This window comes from Salvelinus namaycush, chromosome 4 (genome assembly GCF_016432855.1).
Source record: "Salvelinus namaycush isolate Seneca chromosome 4, SaNama_1.0, whole genome shotgun sequence".
Taxonomy (NCBI): Eukaryota; Metazoa; Chordata; class Actinopteri; order Salmoniformes; family Salmonidae; genus Salvelinus; species Salvelinus namaycush.
Genome location: NC_052310.1, coordinates 43,126,404 through 43,148,695, shown reverse-complemented (window position 1 = coordinate 43,148,695; position 22,292 = coordinate 43,126,404). Strand labels below are relative to the sequence as shown.

The window sequence follows — 22,292 nt, the reverse complement described above, 5'->3', positions numbered from 1 at the left end:
AAATGATGTCAGTTAGCCTATCAGAAGCTTCTAAAGCCATGACATCATTTCCTGTAATTTTCCAAGCTGTTTAAAGGCACAGTCAACTTAGTGTATGTAAACTTCTGACCCATTGGAATTGTGATACAGTGAAATAATCTGTCTATAAACAATTGTTGGAAAAATTACTTGTGTCATGCACAAAGTAGATGTCCTAACCGACTTGCCAAAACTATAGTTTGTTAACAATACAATTGTGGAATGGTTGAAAAACCAGTTTTAATGACTCCAACCTAAGTGTATGTAAACTTCCAACTTGACCTGTATGTAATATAACCATATACAAATTCAGTACCACGTCTTAGACTGATGGACTGTGCCAAACCCACGGCCTTCACAATGGATCAGTCCACTCAGACATGCGTGAATCAGATAGTTGTCCTGTACACTATGATATATATTTTTTGCTACTGCTCGAACTAAAGAAATCTCGGTCGACCAACAGTCTATCGACTAAAAAAAACAATCGACCAGTCGACTAAATGGGGTCAGCCTTAGTGTGTACCGTACATCTCTTTCACTAAGTTGTTCCAATTCATAATGTGGCAAGTTTGGAATGAAACAAGGCTCAGCAGATGATTGACACGTTGGCCTGCTCACTGTAACAGAATAAATATAATGAATCATCTGTTTTCCTGTTGTTCTCTCCTCACCCTCCCTTCATCCCACCGATTTCATTTATTTGTCATTGGAAAATCACTCACAGATGCATCACTGCGGGCGATCGGGCTGGGTGAACATGCCTTTCCCAAACTAACAATGAATTATAGAAACACATTAGTACACCAACGCCAGAAGGAAGGGGGGGAGAAGGAGAGGGAGAGAGAGAAAGCGACAGCACTGCCAGCCGTAGGGGGGTGGTTGATCTAAGAGGCCGAGCTTGTGGGTTGCCAGGGACAGAGAAAGGGGCCTCTTGGTTGGTTACTGTGATCTGAAGGTGGGAGAAGGAGAAGTGACCCAGGGCACAGGCGCTAGAGCAGCAGCAACTGAACTATTATCTGGAGGCTTTAAATTAATCATTCATCATTTGGGAGGAAGGAAGAAGGAATACAAGGAGAATATAGAAAAAGACAGCTGGTGAGAAACCAAAGGTAACACTGAGACATGAATGTGTGACCTTTGTATGTTACGCCACAACATCGAGCAAGGGTGTGCAAGGAGAGTCTTAAGCCCCTTGACCCTGGTCTTTCAGTACAACCGTTGATAAAATGAAAACATAGGGTTGGAAGCAAGGAGTCATCTGTTTAGGGACTGAAAAGAAAGACTCCACTGTACTGTAATTTCGTCAGGATCAGGCTCCGTACTAGTATTGTGATGAAACTAGGGTTGGGCGATGTCAACCTTTGTCCTATAATGATTATGTACCCCTAAAATATTGCGATATACGATGCTATCACCCCTATTGGACTGCCCCCCTCCCCCAAATAAAATACAATAAACTCAGCTTAAATCGACAGTTGGGCTATAGCTCGAAATCGAATGCAACTGGATGAATCATGCTGAAAGATGTTGTTCAAAGCCTGGGAAGAGGCTAAGTGAAGGCAATGGAAAATCTTCTCTAATATCCCTTTCTGGTGGAGGAGCAGAAGAGGTTTGTGTGCGTTTATCTGAGGGGTGTGCACATGATGGAGCAGTGACTGTCTGATGAGAAACGGGCTGTCTTACCCTAGAGAGCTAGGTTATAGGCCTAGAAGCAGAACTGGATAATAATGACTTTATCTGTCTCATAAAATGATATAAAAATAAATCATTGTTTTTTTCACTCTCTCATAAAGCTGTGATTAAGAATAGCCTAGGCCTAGGTTTAGGCTACAGACTTTCATTCTTGCTCTTTTTGAAAGCCACAACAACTTTGTAAACTAGAAATAAGCTACTGTTCATCATTTTTTACTTGTCTTGAAGCTTTTATGATAGGGCTAGGAGGAGGATAGGTTATTGGCCGTTTGGTTTTCAACCTCACATGGAGGGATTACCCGACCCGCATGGATAATTTCTTTCAAAATAAGCTTCAACTTGATTAAACTTGTAATTACATTTTTTTTTATAAGCTATTGAATGTTCCCTCATTATTAGTCCTCTGGCTACCTTACTTTTTTTAGGCTATTCAAATAACTTGGAGATGGAACTGTTACATTCATTGTTTGATCGGGAGAAAGCTATGCATAAAACGATGAAGCATAGCAGTCAGTCATATTCATGGCCTATCAAATGAAGAGAGAATGGAATATAGGCTTTTATAGTTGTTTTTTTTTACAGCTAGACACAACATAGCTAAAATAAAATAAAAAAAGGTTTAAGAATTTTGCGCCGCTTTGGTGGAATTCTCTGTTCTGTCTGGCCTACATTCCTCTCTTGCGTTCTGTAGGCTATATAACATATTTATTGAAATAGGCTATAGCAAATAGGAATAGGCAAATTACTCAAAATGGCACTTGTGTGCTGCCCTGCTGTGCGCTGCGAGACACAGCGTCAGTCAAGTTCCAATAGGCTTAACCATCTCAACCGTCTGTTACATCACGATGTTGTCACCATCAACGATGGCTGTCAATCATCGGCAATTTACAATGCTATCGTACTATCGCCCAACCCTAGATGAAGCCAACCCAAAGAAATGAAAAGCTTCCGTCCTGCTTGGGTTCAGGCCCATGTTCGACAAAGTTTAGCCTTAGCAATGGCAGCGGGGGTCCTTTGAGTTCCATGCTGTCGTTTCCCTCCCCAACAAAGCCCCTTCACTAGGATCCAGTTGCCTTCGATATGGGTGGCTGCCCCCTTGCAAAGATCTGTTATCAAGCTCACTGCAGAGACAGGCTACAGATCTGTGCGTGTATTTCTGCCAATGTGTGTGTGTGTGTACATGCGTGCGCTGTTCGTCAGTTCACATTTCTGTTTTTGGTTATTCAGGTAGTCGGCGTGTCTAATCCCACTTCAGAATCCAGGTCAAAGTCTGTGTGAGAACTTTCTGTGAGACTGTGTTGCTGTTGATTCAGGTATAGTTGGTATGTGATTCAGCCAATATGAGCTATTGTAGGCCGGGGTCCACAAGTGAACCAATCATAGAACCAGCAAATGCAAAGCTCTTTGTGCTATGTTAAATTCTATCATCCTCTGACACCGACACATTCGCAAACTAACACATATGGGATGTGTGAACGTACACACACTGTATGAAATCGCATACACGCACACAAACACCCACACCCAAAAGAATATAAACACAGAACAGCACACCCAGTTGTCTTTGAAGAGCACCTTACCTCAGCATGAGCAGCAGTCTATGAGGCGAGACGAGACGAGGGCCTGCAGAGAAGAGGAGAGAAACGGGATTCATTAATGATCCAAAAATGAACCCCTGCTGTTCACACCTACATTAATATGAGCCGCCCACCTCAGCAAGCGAGCTTAAAATACACATAGGGCTGTGGGGGAGCATCTTCACAGCAGTCTCTTCCATTTAAAAAGAGGGAGAAAAGTGTTTCACGGTTGCCCAGTTTGAAAGGCAATATGTCCCTCAGTCCTCCTCACAGCTTGAAGCCCCAGGGTTGTCAAGGACGACAGAGCAAGAGAGATGAGAGACGAAGACAGACAAGCGGGCTCAATAGCATCACATGGTGGTAAGATGCTGGAGGAGAGCCCTCACCTTGGCTTGACCCTGAGTCACCATATCCCTCTCTTTCTCCCAGGTGGTATTTGCTTTGTAGTGGGCAGAGCCAACTGATCCAAGGGCAGGCCAGAGAGCGAGAGAGGGCTCCCAGTACAGACCCACAGAAGCAGTCTCTAAATAGTACGTTTTAACTAGCTTCCATGGCAGGATAAGAAATATGGATAAATCCTATCCAGTCCTGTCACCTATCTGTGATTATAAAGGAACTGATATTGGAGAGGTGTCCATGTTAGAGATACTGATGAGACACAGTCAGGGTTAGGGGGCTTTTTAGATCTACCTAGAGCAGGTAGATCTACCAGACACTACATGTATAATAATTGAGCCATGTTGTGAAGGAGCTGGTCCCAATGCATGAGGTTCTCTCTTTACCTTGTCAACTCAGACAGGACAAATTAACAGCGGAGTTTACGAACTTTTTCATAAACAAAATATATTTTAGCTGCAAAAATTACACCAACAAAACACAAAAAAAAACAAATGAACATGCTTTGTAATGTTTCTAAAACAATACATCAGTTACTTCTTAATAGTAATACATGTGTTATATTGTTTCATCTAAAAAATTGGGACCCGAGTCTTTTAACCAAAATATCACAAGACGAGACAAAAATGTTCACCTGCCCCTTTAAGGGTGGGAGGTTACCGCGGTAGCGCTACTAGCCATGTTTTTGTGCCTGTGAGATTGAGTCTGACGAGTAGAAGCATCGTCTTCTCTTCCCTAGCAGTTGAAATTCAAACATAGAAAAATAACCTACCTTGTGAACAAAACAATGTAAATAGCCAACAAACACAAAGGCAAAGTCTCACTTGAGCAGACTTTCGTTTCGAGTAAATTAGACCAACTTGTATGCCTGTGCCCAGCGCTTCTAAAGCACAGCCCCCAGCCAGGCAGTGTTGCAGCACGAGGTGGAATAGGCTCAATAAGATTCGTAGTTCTTTGACTTTGTGCGATTAATTAACCAGCTATGAAACAAAATGGTGGAAATACTTTGAAAATTATAAATTATTTTACTATAAATGTGATCATACTTGTCTATTTTCATTCACAAATGCAAGTGAAATACTCTCACTGTGGAGCCCTGTGGCTGGTGAAATAGAAATCTTACCCGCCATTTGCATGTGGCGGGTGTTCATTTTAGGCCCTGCTGGAGACACAGTTAGGGGAAGGAAGGAGAGGGGAGCTCACAGTTGAAGGTAGGGTAGTGGTGGTGGAGGGGGTACAAAAGTGGTATGGAGGTAGAGGTTGTGCTGTAGCCTGCTACTCAACCTAGTGTGCTCCAGAAAACGCTCCTGCTGCATAAATGCATCACATGTCAAACGCACATCGCCCCTGATGGAGCGGAATCTGCCTGGGCAGATAAATAATGCACTGCTATCTCCTGCTACTGCTATAAAAGATGAATAACACACCAGAACACAGCTTTACATACACTACATGACCAAAAGTATGTTGACACCTGCTCGTCCAACATCTCATTCCAAAATCATGGGCATTAATATGAGTTGGTCCCCCCTTTGCTGCTATAACAGCCTCTACTCTTCAGGGAAGGCTTTCCACTAGATGTTGGAACATTGCTGCGGGGACTTGGTTACCTTCAGCCACAAGAGCATTAGTGAGGTCGGGCACCGATTTTGGACCATTAGGCCTGGCTCGCAGTTTGGCGTTCCAATTCATCCCATAGGTGTTCGATGGGGTTGAGGTCAGGGCCCTTGTGCAGGACAGTTATTCCACTCTGATTTTGGCAAACAATTTCTGTATGGACCTCGCTTTGTGCACAGGGGCATTGTCATGCTGAAACAGGAAAGGACCGTCCCCAACCTGTTGCCACAAAGTTGGAAGCACAGAATAGTATAAAATGTCATTGTATGCTGTAGCATTGAGACTTCTCTTCACTGGAACTAAGGGTCCTAGCCCAAACCATGAAAAACAGCCCCAGACCATTATTATCTTCCACCAAGCTCTACAGTTGGCACTATGCATTCTCCTGGCATCCACCGGATTGCCAGACGATGAAGAGTTATTCATCACTCCAGAGAACGGTTTCTTGTGCTCCAGAGTCCAATGGCGGCGAGCTTTACACCACTCCAGCCGACGCTTGGCTGCTTGGCCATGGAAACCCATTTCATGAAGCTCCCAACGAACAGTTATTGTGCTGACGTTGCTTCCAGAGGCAGTTTGGAACTCGGTAGTGAGTGTTGCAAACCAGGACAGGTGATTTTTATGCGCTAAGCGCTTCAGCACTCAACGTACCCGTTTTGTGAGCTTGTGTGGCCTACCACTTCGCGGCTCTAGCAGTGCAGAAATTTGATGAACTGACTTGTTGGAAAGGTGGCATCCCATGACAGTACCACGTTGAAAGTCACTGAGCTCTTCAGTAAGGCCATTCTACTGCCAAATTAGCCAAATCCACTAATTTGAAGGGGTGTCCACATACTTTGGTATATATAGTGTATGTATGTATTACACATTACTGACGACAACTGTTCTCGCTAAACTGCGCGAGTGCGCAGTCGCGCACCTACCCACCAATATAATTCTACTCCTTTGCGCTCTGGCTCTGCCTACAACAAAATCAGACTCAATCTTGCAAAGTTAGATTCGTTTATGTTTGTTGCATTGAAAAGGGGCTGATATAATGTTGATTCGATCACAGAAAAACATTTGCTCTATATAGTGCAAACTAATGGGGCGAACTCGGTGAAGTTCAATCTTGTGCGTCTCTGGGTGGCCTGCCATTTCTTCTGGGCAGAAGACGCAAGAGATTAAACTTCACCGAGTTCGCCTCATAGGCTATATCATAGAAATCAAAAGCTATTTCCATGTGAAAACGTAATGAGATTGTCTCCATCGGATTTGTTGGTAGGCCACTCTGATAGACCTACATTATGCCACAATAGCCTATTGGCTACTGTCTAAAACTGTAAGGGAACAGCCTCAGTGTTAACTGTAAATACGCGGCGGAAGTTGCACAAAATTCTCACAACGTTCAAGTTTCTGCTCACTGCTCATTTGCTCAGAGCCCCAAAAAGATTTGAAGGAACATTGCTGACAACCCTCATTTACCCCTGGAACATATTTAGCCACACCCATGTCCAGCTCTCTAACCACTTCTCATACAAGAAGGCACACAGGATGACATGTACACACAAACACATGAGCACACAAACACATGCACCCACTCCCGGCACGCACACACAAACGTGTACAGACACACAAACACCCCCTCTACAGAACTACAACAGACACCGACATCTCCCATCACCTTAATAAAGCGGATGAGGGATCATCTCACTGCTGTTGCACGTATCTTGCAGCAGCACCGGCTCAAACAGGGACTGTTGCCATTGTTTACCCACCAAAGTTGCTGCAAATCTTATTCATGGCTTTATGCTGCCCCCATGATATATACGCCAATTAACGGTGTAGCAGCACAAACACATTCCGCCCGGCTGGGGATGGTGCTGCTAATCCTATTGTCTGCGCCTTTCGCCTCTCCCTCGCACTCCCTCACTCCACTCTGCAGCCATACGCCCCATACAGAGGGTGGTGGAGGGGGAGAGAGACACGGGCAACAGGTAGTAGATTAGTACTGATTTAGGAGAGGGATTCTACCTGGAGCCCCAGGGACGAATTACACAGCAGCCTAATAATCGGACCACACCGCAGGCCAGGGGGATGGAGATTTAAGATTCAACACTCTTCCCTAATGGTCTGACAGCCCTCCACTACTTAGCTTGGATTGAATGGCAAACTGTTTACCGACATGGGAGAGTGAGACGTTAATATTAGCGCAATTAGTATAAGGCTAACAGTTATCTACACCTGTGAGCAGCATTAGCATAGTCATAAACTGGCCACAGCAGAGAGTGAGGGAGCTGTTTTCTTTCTTTCTCTGCCCTTTGCATTCAATCAGAATCGAGAGGCAGAGGACGTAGAGAAGGTTTACGAGGTGACATCTCTGAGCTGACAGCCAGGCACTCTTCCTCTCATGCTAATGCAGGCGCAGAAAACATTATGTACAGCTCCAATGAAAAGAGCCAACGTGAAAAGGTCAGTCCCAATGAGGGGAAATCCATTTGCAGAGTCCGTAAACACACACAGAGCACGCATATTGAGAGAGCAAGCAGAATGAGTTAGCCGTAAATAAACATTGAGCATCGCTATCGTTTTCGCCAAGGCAATTTCTAACAGTGTGATGAAGCACACTATAGATCAGAGTGAAATTGCAGAGCGAGATTGTCAAAGAGAGAAGGGACACAACAGCACCAAAGCCAGTTTAACGTGATACAAATAACAGTCATTGATCTACAAGTAATTTTGCATGCCGAACAACCCCCAGGGAATACCATTAGCCTAATCAAACTGCGCATTGTGCCCAGCTTTTGTGTGCTGACCAACATGAGGTAGGAGGCCTGTTCCTGATCTTGCATTTAAGCATTTAAATGCTAAAATGGCTTGCGTGATATTAAGCTTTATTAGTTAAGTGACAACCTACGCAATTTGCTAGGTTATTCTTATCTATGCACTGTTGAAAATTGTGTTTTACCGGAGACGTCACTCATCTGGCTATAGCCTACCTGCTGAACGGGACTTTTATTTAAATAGTTAAGGTTCACCATCAGCAATAGTTTTGGTAGTTTTGCTTTAAACAATCAGTGTACATGAAAAAATAGATTTGTTTTATTTCTGAGCTTTTTTGTCCACTTGTTCTCATATTGTCTTTTTGGTTTACTCTCCTTCGCCCCTTCTGTGTTGTGTGCACCTTCCCATTTACACACACACACACACCCAGGGTTCGATACCGCAACCAAAACATTTGCGACCGTTAGACTTGGCAGTGCGACACATTTCGAATTGGTTGCAAAGGTGCCAGTGTAAAAATGTACCAGGTCACGTTATTCAAATCGTAAATGTGCAAGTGAGCAAAAATAAACCAACTTTCTGAAGCGGTACCAACGGCATTTGAATGTGCCCGTCTGTGTGTGTCAGGGCTCGACATAAAATCGGCATGGCCAATTAATTAGGGACGATTTCAAGGTTTCATAACAATCGGTAAAAATTTTGGACGCCGATTATGGCTGATTACATTGCAATCCACGAGGAGACTACGTGGCAGGTTGACCACCTGTTACGCGAGTGCAGCGTCAAAAGGAGCTTGTGCCTTCAAGGAGCCAAGGTAAGTTGCTAACAAGCATTAAACTTATCTTATAAAAAAAACTATCAATCTTCACATAATCACTAGTTAACTACACATGGTTGATGACATTACTAGGTTAACTAGCTTGTCCTGCGTTGCATATAAAATGGTGCCGGAAGAAATGGCAGCAGTTTTACGGGGCACCCAACCAATTGTGCTATTATATGTTTTTTTCTGCGTTATTTGTAACTTATTTTGTATATAATGTTTCTGCAACCGTATCTTATGGCAAAAAATAGCTTGTCGATATCAGGACAGCAATCACTCACCTCGGATTAGACAAAGATGTTTTCTACAACAAGGAGGACGCACAGGACATTCTCCAAACACCCCACAGGGCCAACATCACCGTTATTTGCAAGAGGAAGCGACACAGGTACAGAGGACAACGAGCCGGATTCCTTAAGGCGAGTGGGAAAGCTGCAATTACCGTCAATAATACTCGCCAACGTGCAATCCTTGGACAATAAATTAGACGAGGTACGATCACGAATATCCTACCAACGGGACATCAAAGACTGTAATATCCTATGTTTCACGGAATCGTGGCTGAATGACGACATGGATATTCAGCTAGCGGGATATACGCTGCACCGGCAAGATAGAACAGCACACTCCGGTAAGACGGGGAGGGGGGGGCGGTCTGTGCATATTTGTAAACAACAGCTGGTGCACAAAATCTAAGGAAGTCTCTAGATTTTGCTCGCCTAAAGTAGAGTATATTGTGATAAATTGCAGGCCACACTACTTGCCTAGAGAGTTTTCAGCTATACTTTTCGTAGCTGTTTATTTACCACCACAGACAGATGCTGGCACTAAGACCGCACTCAGTCAGCTGTATAAGGAAATAAGCAAACAGGAAACCACTCACCCAGAGGCGGTGCTCCTAGTTGCGGGAGACTTTAATGCAGGGAAACTCAAATCAGTTCTACCAAATTTCTATCAACATGTTAAATGTGCAACCAGAGGGAAAAAAAGTCTAGATCACCTGTACTTCACACACAGAGATGCGTACAAAGCTCTCCCTCGCCCTCCATTTGGTAAATCCGACCAAGACTCTATCCTCCTGATTCCTGCTTACAAGCAAAAATTAAAGCAGGAAGCACCAGTGACTCGGTCTATAAAAAAGTCAGATGAAGCAGATGCTAAACTACAGGACTGTTTTGCTATCACAGACTGGAACATGTTCCGCGATTCTTCCGATGGCATTGAGGAGTACACCACATCAGTCACTGGCTTTATCAATAACTGCATCGAGGACGTCGTCCCCACAGTGACTGTATGTACATACCCCAACCAGAAGCCATGGATTACAAGCAAAGCGTCAATACAGGGCCATAGATTGAATCATACTACACCGGCTCGAACGCTCGTCTTATGTGGCAGGGCTTGCAAACTATTACAGACTACAAAGGGAAGAACAGCCGAGAGCTAGCCTACCAGACGAGCTAAATCACTTCTATGCTCGCTTCGAGGCAAGCAACACTGAGGCATGCATGAGAGCATCAGCTGTTCCAGACAACTGTGTGATCACGCTCTCTGTAGCCGACGTGAGTAAGACCTTTAAACAGGTCAACATACACAAGGCTGCGGGGGCCAGACGGATTACCAGGACGTGTGCTCCGGGCATGTGCTGACCAACTGGCAGGTATCTTTACTGGCATTTTCAACATGTCCATGATTGAGTCTGTAATACCAACATGTTTCAAGCAGACCACCATAGTCTCTGTGCCCAAGAACACAAAGACAACCTGGCTAAATGACTACAGACACGTAGCACTCACGTCCGTAGCCATGAAGTGCTCTGAAAGGTTGTTAACCTCTCTGGGATATGTGGGACGGTAGCGTCCCACTTGGCCAAAAGCCAGAAAAAATGTAGCGCACCAAATTCAAATATATTACTATAAAAATCTATCTTTCATGAAGTCACACATGAAAGACACCAAATTAAAGCTACACATGTTGTGAATCCAGCCAACGTGTTTGATTTCAAAAAGGATTTACGGGGAAAGCACACCAAACGATGTTAGCTCAGTACATAGCCACAGAAAAACACAGCCATTTTCCCAGCAAAAGATAGTAGTCAAAGAAATAGAGATAAAATTAATCACTAACCTTTGATGATCTTCATCAGATGACACTCATAGGTCATCATGTTACACAATACATTTATGTTTTGTTCGATAATGTGCATATTTATATCCACAAATCTCGGTTTACATTGGCACCATGTTCAGAAATGCCTCCAAAATATCCGGAGAAATTGCAGAGAGCCACGTCAAATAACAGAAATACTCATCATAAACTTTGATGAAAGATACATGTTTTACATATAATTAAAGATACACTTGTTCTTAATGCAACCGCTGTGTCAGATTTCAAAAAAACTTTACGTAAAAAGCACACCATGCAATAATCTGAGACGGCGCTCAGATTTAACAACATTTCTCCGCCATGTTGGAGTCAACAGAAATACGAAATTACATCATAAATATTCCCTTACCTTTGATCATCTTCATCAGAATGCAGTCCAAGGAATCCTAGTTCCACAATAAATTGTTATTTTGTTCGATAATGTCCATTACTTATGTCCAAGTAGCTACTTTTGCTAGCATGTGTAGTACACGTGTCCAAACACTCGCGCAGATGCAGGCAAACGTCGGACGAAAACTTCAAAAAGTTATATTACAAGTCGAATAAACTGGTCAAAGTAAGTAGAGAATCAATCTTCAGGATGTTGTTATCATATATATCCAATAACGTTCCAACCGGAGCATTCTTTCATGTCTGTAGAAGTTATGGAACGCAAGGCGATATCATGAGGAAAGCGCATGACCAGGAACTGGCAATCTGCCAGACCACTGACTCATTCCCCTCCCATCCGGCCCCACAACACAGTATAAACTTTATTCAACGTTCTACCGACTGTTGACATCTAGTGGAAGGCGCAGGAAGTTGCAAACAGATCCATATATTACAGGGAATTGAATAGGCGATGAGTTTAACATTGAGCAGTCTCAGAATTCTCACTTCCTGTTTGGATTCCTACTCATGTTTTTGCCTGCCATATGAGTTCTGTTATACTCACAGACATCATTCAAACAGTTTTAGAAACTTCAGAGTGTTTTCTATCCAATAGTAATAATAATATGCATATATTAGCATCTGGGACAGAGTAGGAGGCAGTTCACTATGGGCACGCAATTCATCCAAATGTGAAAATGCTGCCCCCTATATCAAAGAAGTTAATGGCTCACATCAACACCATTATCCCAGAAACCCTAGACCCACTCCAATTTGCATACCACCCAAACAGATGATGCAATCTCTATTGCACTCCACACTGCCCTTTCCCACCTGGACAAAAGGAACATTTATGTGAGAATGCTATTCATTGACTACAGCTCAGCGTTCAACACCATAGTACCCTCAAAGCTCATCACTAAGCTAAGGATCCTGGGACTAAACAGCTCCCTCTGAAACTGGATCCTGGACTTCCTGACGGGCCGCCCCCAGGTGGTGAAGGTAGGTAGCAACACATCTGCCAAGCTGATCCTCAACACTGGAGCTCCCCAGGGGTGCGTGCTCAGTCCCCTCTTGTACTCCCTGTTCACCCACGACTGCATGGCCAGGCACGACTCCAACACCATCATTAAGTTTGCAGACGACACAACAGTGGTAGGCTTGATCACCGACAACGACGACACAGCCTATAGGGAGGAGGTCAGAGACCTGGCCGGGTGGTGCCAGAATAACAACCTATCCCTCAACGTAACCAAGACTAAGGAGACTAAGGAGATGACCAGGACTACAGGAAAAGGAGGACCGAGCACGCCCCCATTCTCATCAACAGGGCTATAGTGGAGCAGGTTGAGAGCTTCAAGTTCCTTGGTGTTCACATCAACAACAAACTAGAATGGTCCAAACACACCAAGACAGTTGTGAAGAGGGCACGACAAAGCCTATTCCCCCTCAGCCTATTCCCCCTCAAAGACCCCAGCCACCCCAGTCATAGACTGTTCTCTCTACTACCGCATGGCAAGCGGTACCGGAGTGCCAAGTCTAGGACAAAAAGGCTTCAACAGTTTTTACCCCCAAGCCATAAGACTCCTGGAACAGGTAATCAAATGGCTACCCGGACTATTTGCATTGTGTGCCCCCCCAACCCTTCTTTTAATGCTGCTGCTACTCTGTGTTTATCATATATGCATAGTCACTTTAACTATACATTCATGTACATACTACCTCAATTGGGCCGACCAACCAGTGCTCCCGCACATTGGCTAACCGGGCTATCTGCATTGTGTCCCGCCACCTACCACCCGCCAACCTCTCTTTTACGCTACTGCTACTCTCTGTTCATCATATATGCATAGTCACTTTAACCATATCTACATGTACATACTACCTCAATCAGCATGACTAACCTGTGTCTGTATGTAGCCTCACGACTTTTATAGCCTTGCTACTGTATATAGCCTGTCTTTTTACTGTTGTTTAATTTTTTTACTTACCTATTGTTCACCTAATACCCTTTTTGCACTATTGGTTAAGAGCATTCCCACATGTTGTCTACCTGAAACATCCCAGGAGAATTCCTACTGATTCCAGCTACCCTTGATCACATTCAGTGCCAAGAAATCCCCAGGTCTTTGTAAATTTACAAACACTTTGTTTGAAAGCCTGTAAGTAAGCATTTCACTCTAAGGTCTACACCTGCTGTATTCGGCGCACGTGACAAATAAACTTTGATTTGATCAATGTGGTGCCTGTTGATTTATCATCGAATCACAGCCTACTTCAACTTCGCCAAACGGGTGATGATTTTAACAAAAGCGAATTCGTGAAAAAAAGCTGATTCGTTGCACAAATGTACCTAACCACAAACATCAATGCCTTTCTTAAAATCAACACACAGAAGTATATATTTTTTAAACCTGCATATTTTGTTAAAATAAATGCATGTTAGCAGACAATATTACCTATGGAAATTGTGTCCCTTCTCTTGCGTTCAGTGCGAGCAGAGTCAGGGAATATGCAACAGTTTGGGCAGCCTGGCTCGTTGACAACTGTGTGTCTTCCTAACAAAGACCGTAATTACATAATTATGACATAACATTGAAGGTTGTGCAATGTAACAGCAATATTTAGACTTAGGGTTGCGACCCGTTCGCCAAAATACGGAATGGTTCCGTATTTCGCTGAAAGAATAAACGTTTTCTTTTCGAAATGATAGTTTCTGGATTTTACCATATTAAGGACAAAAGGCTCATATTTCTGTGTGTTTATTAAAATTAAGTTAAGGATTTGTTATTTGATAGAGCAGTCTGAGCGGTGTTAGGCAGCAGCAGGCTCGTAAGCATTCATTGAAACAACACTTTACTGCGTTTGCGAGCAGCTCTTAGCAATGCTTGATCACAGCGCTGTTTATGACTTCAAGTCTATCAACTCCCGAGATTAGGCTGGCAATACTAAAGTGCCTATAAGAACATCCAATAGTCAAAGGTACATGAAATACAAATGGTACAGAGAGAAATAGTCGACACGTCATAATTCCTATAATAACTACAACCTAAAATTTCTTAACTGGGAATATTGAACCACCAGCTTTAATATGTTCTCATGTTCTTAGCAAGGAACTTAAACGTTAGCTTTTTTACATGGCATATATTGCACTTTTACTTTCTTCTCCAACACTGTTGTTTCATTATTTATTTGAGACTAAATATATGTTATTTATCTATTATATTAAGTTAAAATAAAATGATTCATTGTTCATTCAGTATTGTTGTAATTGTCATTATTACAAATATATATAAAAATCGTCCGATTAATCGGTATCGGCTTTTTTGGTCCTCCAATAATGGTTATTGGCGTTGAAAAATCATAATCGGTCGACCTCTCATGTAGACATGTTGAAACTGTTAATTACTGTTTACAAAACCATGTCCATACAGACTAGAACACTTTACGTCCGATGTCCACCAGATGCATATGCGTTTGTTGTGCCGGAAATCTAACCCGCATTTATTTACCGAACTTGATGCAAATGTGCTTCACTTTTCAACTTGCCTTCTTTTCTTGCCGTGGTATCGTGTTAGTATCGAGTATCGTGATGGTATTGAGTATTGTTTCGCTAAACCTGGTATCGGTAACACTACTTTGGTTCTTGAAAAGTCATGTTAGCCAATTTTGAAGTTCTACTGCTCCAATATAATTATTCAGCGATTTCATTTCTGATCAGTTTTTATGTAGCCGCCTTCATTTGTTTTCCGCCATTTCAATTGAAGGCTGTTGCGCTTGTTGCAGTCAAACCACATGCCGTTATAATGAGCTAGACAACATCTCAAATGGCGAGACTGACTAGCTACCACATGGACACACTCTGTGTCGGGAGCAGGCTGTTCATCTAGTCAGGCAATGCCCACATTATTCGGACATATTTTAGAATGCTCAGTTTGTCGCGCACGGCATTACGGTACCACTAGCAGCATGTTAGCCAAAGACTGTTGTACTAGCTGTCTAGTCTGTGTTTTATAAATGTGCAGTAAGTATTAAACACAGTTATATAAGGAATTGGCAACTCGTTCTCATTCTGAGAAATAAGGTAGGCCACTTGATTTCAACATCTGAACAAAGTGAACAGGCTTCCATGCTGTTTAAACAGTTGGAGATGAACAGAAGGGTGTGTTCATAACGATTCCACTGTTCAACCCTGTTAGCTAGCAAATAGATCCAAGTTGTCTAAACTTGAAATGTAAAGATTAACTGGCTAATCACTAGCACGTGGGCTTGAGAGATTGTTGATGAGACCGGTGTTCATTTTCTATAATGACTGCTACAAGTTAGTCATTATTAGTGAATTTGCAATATGCATGGTTCTGCTTAAATTTGTAACAAAACGGGGTATTTTAAAAGACAGACTTGAAATCCAGATCAGAGATTATTGCCAAAAAGCAAGCGAAACTATTTTGATAAAATTATGTCATTGTTAGTGGGTCTTATGGTTGTGGAACCGAAACGCACAGAATCGTTTAAAACTGAAATGTATCGTTCCTGTATCATATCGGAGCCCTTGTATCTAGATACGCATTGAATCATCTTGAAAGGGAAAGATGCACATCCCTAGTTATCACAAGTAACCTCTCCTTACAACCCAGATTCCTAGCTCATTGCCTGAAGCATCTGTTCACACAGACACACAAAGCCAGTGTGAGGCAACGGCAATGAACAGCTCTCACAATCCTGAACCACAACACATCACACTGTATAAAGGCTGGAGTGTAAACCCATTTCATTCAGACATGAATAGAGTAGACATGGAAGGGGCTGAGGGAGAGAGATAGAGGATTTAGAACAGGGGGTGTGGAGAGAGGCAAGGGGTGGAGGGGAGGTGGGGGTAGGCTGCTGGACGCTGGTGTTCTCTGGCCCACACTGCTGGGTCTGTGTGAGCTGAATGGCACCCAGCAGGCAGTCCTGGCCCCCTACTTCCATCTGCCCCAGTTCTCCACCCACTACCCCATCCTTTCCTCCACGACCAAGCAGGCAGGCAGAAAGAAGGCCACTAGGAGGGAGGAGAAGCAGAGAAACCCGGTTTTGCATTAAAATGGACAAGAAAAAGTAGGATTAGTTTTGCAAACGAAGCTTGCCCAATATAAATGCTCGTTTTTGTTGACCATATCAAAACCTTTGCTCCTGTTTTTGAGTGTGAGTCAAGGCCCTGAACCGCGTAAGCCCATAACCCACACAAACACACTAGATATAGCCTAATGCCCCCAAGGGCAACAGTCCTATCAAGAAGAGGATTCGATAAAGTGTGTCAGATGACAAGAGAACATTTTCATTTCATGTGAAAAACAACCTTGCACTAGAAAGCAACTTCCCATTTGCTGCCACAATCAGCTCATTTTCACACAGTGTGCAAGTTGGTTCAGCTCTGAAAAGGCACATAAGATGTATTTCAAGCCATACATCTGATAAGAGACCCAAATTGGATTTTGCAGCTTCTCAGTAATAACAGTGTGAGATCTTCGGGGGCGATTGCTGCAGCCCGCTTTGCAGTGTGGATTTGGGTGTCATGGCTGTGTAAACAATTACTCCATGGACTAAAAACATGGGAAGGAGAAGGGTGTCTAATGCAAGACCCCGTCCAGATCAGATATATCGCCTCAGAAATTAGCAGTGCAAGAAAAATGACTGGGATGCTTTGGTGACATCGACACTAAAACGTCATGCCTTTGCTGGGCCTCCGTGGTTTCAGTTCATTGCCTCTACTTTAACTATTGTTTAGATACACACGGCGAGGCGTGGCTTAACGTGACAACGCCCACAAGTAGGGTACAGTCGTAGGGTGCTCCCATTACTCCCATATAATTATCCTAACTTTGGCCTAATCCTAAACAAATTACTGACACTTTTGTCATTTCAATCAACTTTTTTATTAACATACTTGGCTATCACAACAACGAATGATTTGTATGATACTTATTCTGCCATTCTAATTTGTTACCCAACCTGCTAAAACTGACAATAAAGCTAGTAAAACTGTTGCATTATACTTACTTCACTGTTTGTTTACCCATAGCTTTTTCGCCGGTTAGCTGACTGGCTAGCGAGAGAAGTTAATATCGATCGAATTCACTAGTCTTAGATATGTCGCGCAACTACTTCCAGTCTTTGCCTGCCCTTGAATGCTCTAGGTATTTAGAAAAACGTATTCTTGTTGGCTTGCCTATATGTCCATTCAACTTCCCGGAGAACAGCTGGTGAAACAACCCTACCAATGGCCCAAAGTAGCCTATGGTGATATCTACACCTACTTGGTGGAATCTCTAGGTTTGCATAAATATCCACATGCAGAGGAATATTATACAGTTGAAGTCGGAAGTTTACATACACTTAGGTTGGAGTCATTAAAACTCGTTTTTCAACCACTCCACAAATTTCTTGTTAACACACTATAGTTTTGACAAGTCAGTTAGGACATCTAGTTTGTGCATGACACAAGTAAGTTTTCCAACAATTGGTTATAGACAGATTATTTCACTTATAATTCACTGTATCACAATTCCAGTGGGTCAGACGTTTACATACACTAAGTTGACTGTGCCTTTAAACAGCTTGGAAAATTCCAGAAAATGATGTTATGGCTTTAGAAGCTTCTGATAGGCTAATTGACATCATTTGAGTCAATTGGAAGTGTACCTGTGGATGTATTTCAAGGCCTACCTTCAAACGAAGTGCCTCTTTGCTTGACATCATGGGAAAATCCAAAGAAATCAGCCAAGACCTCAGAAAAACAATTGTAGACCTCCACAAATCTGGTTCATCCTTGGGAGCAATTTCCAAATGCCTTAAGGTGCCACGTTCATCTGTAGAAACAATAGTATGCAAGTTTAAACACCATGGGACCACGCAGCCGTCATAGAACGCAGTCTCCTTCCTGAGCGGTGTCTCCTAGAGATGAACGTACTTTGGTGCGAAAAGTGCATTTCAAACCCAGAACAACAGCAAAGGACCTTGTGAAGATGCTGGAGGAAACGGGTACAAAAGTATCTATATCCACAGTAAAACGAGTATTATATCGACATAACCTGAAAGGCCGCTAAGCAAGGAAGAAGCCACTGCTCCAAAACCGCCATAAAAAAGCCAGACTACGGTTTGCAACCGCACATGGGGAGAAAGATCGTTCTTTTCGGAGAAATGTCTTCTGGTCTGATGAAACAAAAATAGAACTGTTTGGCCATAATGACCATCATTATGTTTGGAGGAAAAAGGGGGAGGCTTGCAAGCAGCATCATGTTGTGGGGGTGCTTTGCTGCAGGAGGGACTGGTGCACTTCACAAAATAGATGGCTTCATGAGGTAGGAAAATTATGTGGATATATTGAAGCAACATCTCAAGACATCAGTCAGGAAGTTAAAGCTTGGGGGCAAATGGGTCTTCCAAATGAACAATGACCCCAAGCATACTTCCAAAGTTGTGGCAAAATGGCTTAAGGCCTACAAAGTCAAGGTATTGGTGTGGCCAACACAAAGCCCTGACCTCAATCCTATAGAAAAGTTGTGGGCAGAACTGAAAAAGCACGTGCGAGCAAGGAGGCCTACAAACCTGACAAGTTACACCAGCTCTGTCAGGAGGAATGGGCCAAAATTCACCCAACTTATTGTGGGAGGCTTGTGGAAGGCTACCCAAAACGTTTGACCCAAGTTAAACAATTTAAAGACAATGCTACCAAATTCTAATTGAGTGTATGTATATTTCTGACACACTAGGAATTTGATGAAAGAAATAAAAGCTGAAATAAATAATTCTCTCTATTATTCTGACATTTCACATTCTTAAAATAAAGTGGTGATCCTAACTGACCTAAGACAGGGAATTTATACTGGATTTATACATTTATAATGTATACCGAATTTATACATATGATTTATACAAATCCACTTTTTATAGGATTACATGTCAGGAATTGAAAAACTGAGTTTAAATGTATTTGGTTAAGGTGTATGTAAACTTCCGACTTCAACTGTAGCTGTTATTTGAACAGACACAGCTCACTAGTCCTTCCTACAAGCTAACATTTTATGCAATACGCATAGCTAGTTAGATACAAACAAGTGTTAGCGATTTACTGGTGGTGAAGTGCTTCGAACACACAAATGTATCGAGTAACCGGAGCTCACAGCTATGACTGTACCCTACTCGGGGGCGTGGTCACGTTAACCCATGTCTCGCTGTGTGTATCTATCGTTGCTTCCCCTTGTACAGTTTCTGCACATAATTCCTAAATTTGCATTGCTATCCAACACAAACGCACAAACGCTAGCTAGCAGGCAGCTGTTTAAGACTTCGCTGTGTCATATAGCCTGACTGCCGACTCTAAAAAATGTCAACCCCCCTCGGAGGCCATGTCTAGACTTGACAGTTCATGCAGCTTTAGTATTCTGATCATATACAATACCAATTACAAATTTGGACACACCTACTCCTTCAAGGGTTTTTCTTTATTTTCACTATTTTCTACATTGTAGAATAATAGTGAAGACATCAAAACTATGAAATAGCACATATGGAATCATGTAGTAACCAAAAAAAGTGTTAAACAAATCCCTATTTTCTATTTGAGATTCTTCAAAGTAGCCACCCTATGTCTTGATGACAGCTTTGCACACTCTTGGCATTCTCTCAACCAGCGTCATGAGGTAGTCACCTGGAATGTATTTCAATTAACAGGTGTGCCTTGTTAACTTCGTATGGCTGCAGGGGCAGTATTGAGTAGCTTGGATGAAAGGTGCACAGAGGTGCCCAGAGTAAACAACCTGCTCAGTCATAGTTGCTAATATATGCATATTATTATTAGTATTGGATAGAAAACACTCTGAAGTTTCTAAAACTGTTTGAATGATGTCTGTGAGTATAACAGAACTCATATGGCAGGCAAAAACCTGAGAAGTTCCACTTCCTGTTTGAATTTTTTCTGAGCTGGCAGATTTTCAACCAAGCTCTCATCGAAATTACAGCGAGATATTGATGAGTTTTCACTTTCTACGGCTTCCACTAGATGTCAACAGTCAATAGAACTTTGTCTGATGACTAATGTGAAGGGGGGCCGAAGGAGACAGGAATTAGTCACCACTGCCACGAGCTGACCATGCTTTGACCACGCGTGTTCACGTGAGAGGCAGCTCCGTTCCATCGCTCAACTGAAGTCAATCTAATTGTCCGGTTGGAACGTTATTCAAGATGTATGTTAACAACATTCTAAAGATTGATTCAGTACATCGTTTGACATGTTTCTACTGACTGTTATGGAACTTTTGGACATTTCGTCACGTTATAGTGGACGCGCTTTGTGACTTTGGAATTGTTTACCAAACGCGCTAACCAAAGTAGCTAAGTGGACATAAATAACGGACATTATCGAACAAATCAAGCCTTTATTGTGGACCTGGGATTCCTAGGACTGCATTCTGATGAAGTTCATCAAAAGAAACATTTATCATGTATTTTCTGGTTTCTGTTGACTCCAACATGGCGGCTAATTTGGCTATTGTTCTGAGCGCCGTCTCAGATTATTGCATGATTTGCTTTTTCCGTTACTTTTTTTTAAAATCTGACACAGCGGTTGCATTAAGGAGAGGTATATCTATAATTCCATGTGTATAACTTGTATTATCATCTACATTTATGATGAGTATTTCTGTTGAAACGATGTGGCTATGCAAAATCACTTGATGTTTTTGGAACTAGTGAATGTAACGCGCCAATGTAAACTGATTTTTTTATATAAATATGAACTTTATCAAACAAAACATGCATGTATTGTGTAACCTGAAGTCCTATGAGTGTCATCTGATGAAGATCATCAAAGGTTAGTGATTCATTTTATCTCTATTTCTGCTTTTTGTGACTGCTATATTTCGCTGGGAATAGCTTATTGTGGTTTGGTGGTGACCTAACATAATCGTTTGTAGTGCTTTCGCTGAAAAGCATATTTGAAATCGGACACTTTGGTGGGATTAACAACAAGATTACCTTTAAAATGATATAAGACACATGTATGTTTGAGGAATTTTAATTATGAGATTTCTGTTGTTTAAATTTGCGCCCTGCACTTTCACTGGCTGTTGTCATATCGATCCCGTTAGCGGGAAGCAGCCATAAGAAGTTAAAAGTTAATTTCTGGAATTTCAAATAAAATACAATTTAATTGGTCACATACACATATTTAGCAGATGTTATTGCGGGTGTAGCGAAATGCTTGTGTTCCTAGCTCCAACAGTGCAGTAATATGTAACAAATCACAACAATACACACAAATCTAAAAGTAATGGAATTAAGAAATATAGAAAATATTAGGAAGAGCAATGTCAGAGTGGCATTGACTAAAATAAAGTAGAACAGAATACAGTATATACATATGAAATTAGTAAAGCAGTATGTAAACATTATTAAAGTGACCAGTGATTCCATGTCTATGTATATAAGGCAGCAGCCTGTAAGGTGTAGGGTTGAGTAACCGGGTGGGAGCTGGCTAGTGATGGCTATTTAACAGTCTGATGGCCTTGAGAAAGAAGCTGTTTTTCAGTCTCTCGGTCCCAGCTTTGATGCACCTGTACTGACCTCGCCTTCTGGATGACAGCAGGTCAGGTGAACAGGCCGTGGCTTAGGTGGTTGGTCCTTGATGATCTTTTAGGCCTTCCTGTGACATCGGGTGCTGTAGGTGTCCTGGAGGGAAGGCATTGCGGGCGGTACAGTTGCCGTACCAGGTGGTGATACAGCCCGACAGTATGCTTTCAATTGTACATCTGTATAAGTTTGTGAGGTCTTAGGGGCCAAGCCAAATTTCTTCGGCCTTCTTCGGTGTCTAAACTGAGGAGAAATCCACA

General features: G+C 42.5%; 1 protein-coding gene across 5 annotated transcripts in view; it reads right to left on the bottom strand.

Moving 5' to 3' along the window:
• LOC120046552 (bifunctional heparan sulfate N-deacetylase/N-sulfotransferase 2-like) overlaps positions 1-22,292 on the bottom strand; it is a 213,384-nt gene that overhangs the window by 110,587 nt on the left and 80,505 nt on the right. For all 5 annotated transcript variants that reach the window (XM_038991893.1, XM_038991890.1, XM_038991894.1 and 2 more), the window contains exon 2: positions 3,294-3,336. The gene's annotated coding sequence lies outside the window, so the exon portion shown is untranslated. The remainder of the gene's footprint in view (positions 1-3,293; positions 3,337-22,292) is intronic.